The 6,798-nt window shown below is 37.2% G+C and overlaps 1 non-coding gene across 1 annotated transcript; it reads right to left on the reverse strand.

The window, feature by feature from the left end:
- Positions 1-3,876: 3,876 nt before the first annotated feature.
- On the reverse strand, positions 3,877-3,947 carry TRNAG-GCC (transfer RNA glycine (anticodon GCC)). The gene has a single exon. It is a non-coding gene; the product is annotated as a tRNA-Gly (tRNA).
- Positions 3,948-6,798: the final 2,851 nt, after the last annotated feature.

A 6,798-nucleotide genomic window follows, 5' to 3' on the forward strand; every position in this document is an offset into this window, starting at 1 on the left:
GGCTTTCCTGAGAGGTTATTTTAAAAAGGTCACATATCTGAAAATATCTTCAATTGGCCCCCAATCTTGATTGATAGTTGATTAGAAATCTTACTTGGATACAATTTTCTGTCAGAATTTTGAACACATTTGATAAATTTTACTCTCATTATTGCTATCTAGACGTCTTATCCCATAATTTTTATTGGCCCTTTGTTTATGACCTACTTTATAATTTTGGAAACATTCTAGAAAGGTAATTTCCCACTGTATTCAACTTTCAGGTAATTTACTTTGGAGGAATCTTCTTGTACATTTCCTTGTAGTATTCTTTTTCTGGATAGTTGGATGTTAAACTTACTGGGTTGCCCGTTAATTTTTTCACATTGTTTCCCCTGCCATCTCTTTCTTGGCTTTGTTTTCTGAGAAGTTTCCTCAGTTTTTACTTCTAATGTTCCTACAAGATTTTATTAAAATTATATGTTTTTCATATTTTCTGATAGTTCTGGTTTTCATAGATGCAGATCATCTCTTCTTCCTCTGAATATATTACCTATCCTTTTTTCTTCTTGTTCTCTTCATTATAACTATTTCTGAATCATGTTTTCCTATTTGGTTTCTGTCTCTGCCTTCAATATTACAGGTTTAACTCAAATATCTGGAATTCCTTGACTGTCCACTCATATTAAGGAGTGAAGTACTAAATTGCTGATGGAACATCTGATGTATGTGGGGGAAGCTTGTGGGGATGTAGGCCTTCACTGTGGGCTAATCAGTTAGGGCCCAGGTGTTTTATTGTAGGAACCCTTGACCGGCACCTACCTCGTGTTGTCCAATTCCTCCAGAGAAGAGCCTCCATTCTCTTTCACTGGGGATTATCGGTGGCCTGCGAGTCAGCTGCGTGGCATGGGAAGAGCTCTGATCACTGAACAATTCCTTTAGCAGACTTTGAACAATTCCCTCCCCATTCTTTCACCCCTTTGAACAATTCCCTCCCCATTCTTTCACCCTCATGTCTTGCCTTGCTTTCAGAGATAATCAGCTCACAAATGCTCAGGCTTTGTAAGGATCATGAATCCACATGCTAACACATAGATTTCAATTTTCACTGCTTTGTGTGACTGGTGTCTGCTTCCAAATTTTGTTAGCATCGCTCATGTGGTGTCACAACTTCCTTTGTTCTAGTTTGTTTGTTCCTTTTATATTCCTTTTAGTAGGCTTTTGGGGGGAGTTGGGAAGAGTTATAATCACAGGTATTCTGACTATCTTGTTGGATTCGAAGTCCAGAGAATCTATCTTTATATTACAGGTGCAGATTCAAAAAGTGTGTTTTCCTGTTATATTTGTATAGGCTCAAAAATGAGTCTATAATCCTCCAGCACACCTTTTAGTGATTACTTTGTGTGCCTCCAAAATGCAACATAATTGTGATTTCTAAAATTGGCCACAAAAATAGGAAATGCATTTACTTCTCTCTTGACTCACAAAGTGGGAATTTCTACTGCCTCAATAGAAATAATAACATAAATTCTGTCCCCTTACTAGGCTAAAAACCCAAATGAATTGGGCATGTTAAAGAACAAAAGCAGAAAGTCCTCCCCACTCCCCAGCCCCCCCCCCCCCCCGCACCCTTGAATGTCATTATTAACTAATACAAATCACACGGCAGCCTGGAAAAGTGCCAAAGTCACCTACCTACCTCTCAGCAGTGAGGGAGTAGAGGCTGGAGATTGGAGAATGAAGAGCAGAGTTATAGAGCATAGAGGAAGAATAAGCGCAGAGAATGAGCCACACCTGTGCACTAAAATGTGCCTCAACCCATGGCCTACCTGGAAAGTACTGTCCTAAATGATTTCCTATTACTTCTTTGTTCTCCAATTGCACGTAGTTTCATCAGCACACCTGATACATTCGCAGACACATATTGATTCCTCCTGTGTGCTGGCTACTGTCCTAGGACTGGTTGGCTGTTTAGCTGTTTATAGCAATCTCCTTCACTAGACATGAGCTTTCTGAAGCCATGCGCTAGGTCTAATTCAGTTTTTGTTTCTTAACACCTAAGCAATGTTAGAACTATATAGCCCCCTCACTAAACGTTCGTTAAATGGTTATGTAAATTAATTTTATTTCATCTGTGCCTACTTCTAAAGGCCATGGCTAAGCAAAAGGGATGAGGCATGCAAAAATAATTATCAACCATAGTGACACAATGATTTTGAGCAAAATGTTTAATTAGACTAACTTTTCCTTTCTTCATTGGTTAAAACAATATTAGTCAGGTGTAAATATTAGATGGAAAAGCACTTCTGAACTAAAATGTGGTAAACAAATTTTGATTAATGTAGTATATTATATACACATATACAAACTAGGAGTTGCTAGTGTAGCAGTAAGAGGAAATCCTGTCTTTTTTCATAAAGCCATAATCTTTAAATTTTGATAAATTTCTCATTTTTGGTTTCCAACTGTAACTAAGGATCGGAGGATTTCCCTTCGAAGGAAGGGCACTGTGGCAGGCAGAAGACTATGCTTTGACTTATAATTCCTAGCTTTATTGACATAATGTCATAAGAGAAATATTCCTAGGTGACCTTCTAAGTGCCAGATAGCTCACACCTCCTGAAAGAAGTCGGTTGCGTCTGGGGAAGGAGCAGAGCTTTATCTATTTAGTATTTCTGAATGAAAATGATGAATTCCCTCTATCTGTAATCCATATTCACCGAGCACACTTTAGGGCAGGATTTAGCTAAGTAGATTAGTAATAAAGTTGAACGTGAAAATAAGAACCTTGTCACTTATTGTTAAGGAAATACGTTTCCAAAGCTATTTTTCAATCTGGCCAGACAGAGGCAAAAGTATATGGTCTCATAAACAGAAAAGTATATTTCCTCTTTATTCCTTAAATTATAAGAATAACATTATTGAAACAAAATATTCAAGCAATGTAAAAATATACAGTTTAAAATGTGAAAATTCCTCTTAGCTTTCTCTCCCTATTCCCCTTCCTAGAGGTAAGTAAACACTGTTAAATTTTAAAAATATTTCAACCTTTTTGTCAGTGGATTCAAGTACAGACATACATCATATTCTTTGAAGGTATGGTGCTTCCAAGTAAAGAAAGGTCAGTTTTTTAGTTTGTTTTTGTTTTTTAAGTATAAGGAACTCTGGTTGTCAAGTCAGAGCATCCTAAATTCAAATTGCTGTTACTGGCTATGTGATCTTCAGTGTGTTTCTTAAATGTTCTAATCTGACTCTCAGCTTACTTCTCTGTAAAATCAAAGTAAAAAGTTTACCTTGAAAATTGTTGTACAGAGTAAATTACATGGGATGCCCATTGTTTAGAGGGAAAAAAATGAAATATGCTATATCATAGTCCTACTAGAACAGTAGCAGAAATGTTTCCGTTCCCATCTTCCGTTTGTTGGTTCTCTCTTCTTTATCCTCATGCTTCTTTTCTTCCTCTTTTCTTTACAATTATGTTAAGAGGGGATCACTGTCTCTTTGAGGAAGATGTCAGATCTGTGGTATTAAAGATTATTTGCATAGGATAAAGAGGAAAGGCTTTAATCTCTTAACCCATAGAAAGTAGAAACTGAGCAGATGTAAATATTCAACACTCTAGTCAAATATTTTCCTTCCTTTCTATTTTTTTTTGTGAATGAATGAGTTGTTTAGGGGAGATATAATTGGAGCTGCTGGTGGAATGGGGTCTGTAGACAGAGCAGAGACTCATTGCTCAGCTTCCTTTTTTAAATCTTTTTTTGTATGCTTTATGACAAGGGTCACATTTCATTCTTTTTCCATGTGAGTATCCCCTTATTGCAGCACTATTTGCTGAATTTTTGTTTGGTTTTGGTTTTTCGCTTGCTTGTTTTGCTTGTTTCTTTGTTTGGGAAGTGCATGGGCCGGGAATTGAACCCAGGTCTCCTGCATGGCAGGCAAGAATTCTACCACTGAACTACCCTTGCACCCCCAGCCTCCTTTTTATTTTCTGAAGAATCCAAGATGCTTCCAAAAAAGAGCCACCCTAAGTTACTCTTAAATTTATCCATCTCACTCAAATCCTCTAATTTCTCAGATAAGAAATGTACTTTAGATTCTTCTTATCAGGGTTTGATGGTCATCAAAATTTAGGGCATACAGCCCGAATGGACGTTATTACCTTTCACCTTTCTACTTAAATATATCACATCTTTACAAGATCCAGTGGATGAAGAATGCTCGCCTTCCATGCAGGAGACCTGGGTTTGATTTGCAGACCACATACCCTGCCCCCTGAAAAAAAAAAAAAAAGAAAATCTAATGGCTGGATCTGTAGGTATTCATGGTCTCTTGGGTTGGAGAACAAATATTAGGATAACACATTGGCCAGTGACTTCTCCATTGGTTTATGATAGGCACCTCCATTTTGTCCTGGCATTTAATCTGTCACAGGAGCCATTTATTGCCTCATCTTCCTGAATAACTCGGACACTGTCACTTAATTAACTATTTGATTGCATATTTTAAACTGTCAAGTAAGGAGTAAATTTAGTGCTTTCTTATGATTAATAAAATGCTAAAGTCTCATCTTGTGAGAACTGTGTAGCTGGCACCTGAAAAAAAGCTGTCAGGTTTGCTGACTGTTATTTGGCTTATAATTACATGGACTGGTGGGAAAGCTGTATTTGTTCTTTTTATATATTTATTTTTAAAGCAAGTCAATAAGTGTGTTCAGGGTTGGGGTGGTTGCTGAAACATATGAAAGTGTGTCATATCTTAACTATGAAATGAATGATTGTGTCCCTTACATACCTCGCCGAGTGAAAATGTTTCGGGGTACTAGAATTAATAATTACATGAGTTTTCATGCTAGGAATGGACATTGGTGCTTTATATATATATTATTCCAATTAAACTTCAGAATAATCCTAAGACCTACTCATTATTCTTCCCACATTACAGATAAGGAATCAAAGCTTTGAGATGTGTAGTTATTTACATAAGGTTATTAATATTAGCAAATTACTTAATATTGGCAAAGGTAAGATTTAAATATAGCAATTTTGTGTCTAACTTTTGGTACTTCAGTTTATTCCAACAAGAGACTTGATTTGGTTAAACTGATTGAAATTGTTATGATTTTGTAGCAATTATGCTTAGAGAACTTGTCCTGTTCATTATTTATTTTTGCTTCCTTCTTGTACTCTTTCCCTCCCCATCAAAGGGACTTACATTGGAAATTCCCAAGTCCAGCTCCGTGTTTAGTAATTCACTAGAGGGATCCACAGAACTCAGCATGTAGTTATATTCACAGCTAAGATTTATTATGGTGAAAGGATACAAAGCAAAATAAGCAAAGGGAAAATGTGCATGGACGAAGTCTGGAGGAAAATCAGGCAAGAATCCTCTCCCTGTGGCATCACATAGGACACACAATTCCTCCAATGAGTTGTGACAACGTGGGTGAATTGTCTGCTTAGAGACTTAACACTCATAGTTTTTTATTGGGGACTGGTTTTGAAGGTACCTTCTGATAAGCATATACCAAAATTCTAAACTCAGATGAAAAGCAGGTACTCAGCATAAACAACATTGTTTGCACAAATGTTTAGACACAGTAAACTGTTCTTATGATGTAGGGAAATTTTATATCAGTATAGAGAATTGTTTGCCAGTCAAATCAGCAGATACCAGCGAAGGGCCAACCTTGCAAGCAAGCCTTTCTAAGGATAGCAGTCTCAAGCCTACTATATTCATTTTTTTTTTTTTGCACAGATTCAAACAATCTCATTAAATTACCCCAAGTCAAAATATTTTCTTCATTTGCAATTCTTGAAATTGAATCAGAGAAGGAGTAAGGATTATGCTTTGGAATGCTGAAAAGGACATGATGCATGCCAAAAATATGCCAAACCACTGCCCATTTAGGGATTTTATTCATTCATTTGTACATTAATTCATCCTTAAAGTATTTTCTGAAAGTCTATTGTACAATGCAGTGGCACAGCATAAGGATTAAAATTGTAGGCTCTGAAAACATGCCTGAGTTTAAACCCTACTTCTGCAGTTCACCAGTTGTATGACCTTGGGCAAACATTTTAACAACTCTGTGGTTAGGTTTTCACATCTGTAAAATGGGGATTATGATAGTGTATACCTTATAGGATTAGGAGAGTGTATTAGTTAGGGTTCTCTAGAGAAACAGAATCAAGAGGGAACACTCACAAATATGAAATTTATAAAAGTGTCCCACCTGACCGTGGGAACACAGAGTCCAAAATTTGCAGGGCAAGCTGTGAAGCTGATGATTGCGATGGAGGGTCTGGATGAACTCCACAGGAGAGGCTCACCAGCCGAAGCAGGAAGAGAGCCTGTCCCCTCTGAATCCTCCTTAAAAGGTTTCCAGTGATTAGATTAAGCACCACTCATTGCAGAAGACACTCCCCTGGCTGACTACAAATAGAATCAGCTGTGGATACAGCTGACGTGATCATGATTTAATTCTATGAAATGTCCTCATTGCAAGGGGTTGAAAATGGATGGTATACAGGAATAGGTACAATCAAAGCCATCTAGGGTCTATGGTCAACAGTAACATTGTAATATGCTTACACTGAATGTAACAATTCATTATGCCCAAACTAAATGCCCACCAGTGGGAGGCATAGGGGAGGGGTATGGATTATTTGCGAAGAAAAAGAAATGTCTTTATATAGATTATGGTGGCAAAGAAATGTCTATTTGCTTAGGTTGGATTGTATGAGGTGCAAATAAAAATGAACAGAGAGATGGAGTGCAAGGACAGTTCAGTGGTAGAATTCTCACCTGCCATGCAGG

This window comes from Tamandua tetradactyla, chromosome 2 (assembly GCF_023851605.1).
Source record: "Tamandua tetradactyla isolate mTamTet1 chromosome 2, mTamTet1.pri, whole genome shotgun sequence".
NCBI classification, from domain to species: Eukaryota; Metazoa; Chordata; class Mammalia; order Pilosa; family Myrmecophagidae; genus Tamandua; species Tamandua tetradactyla.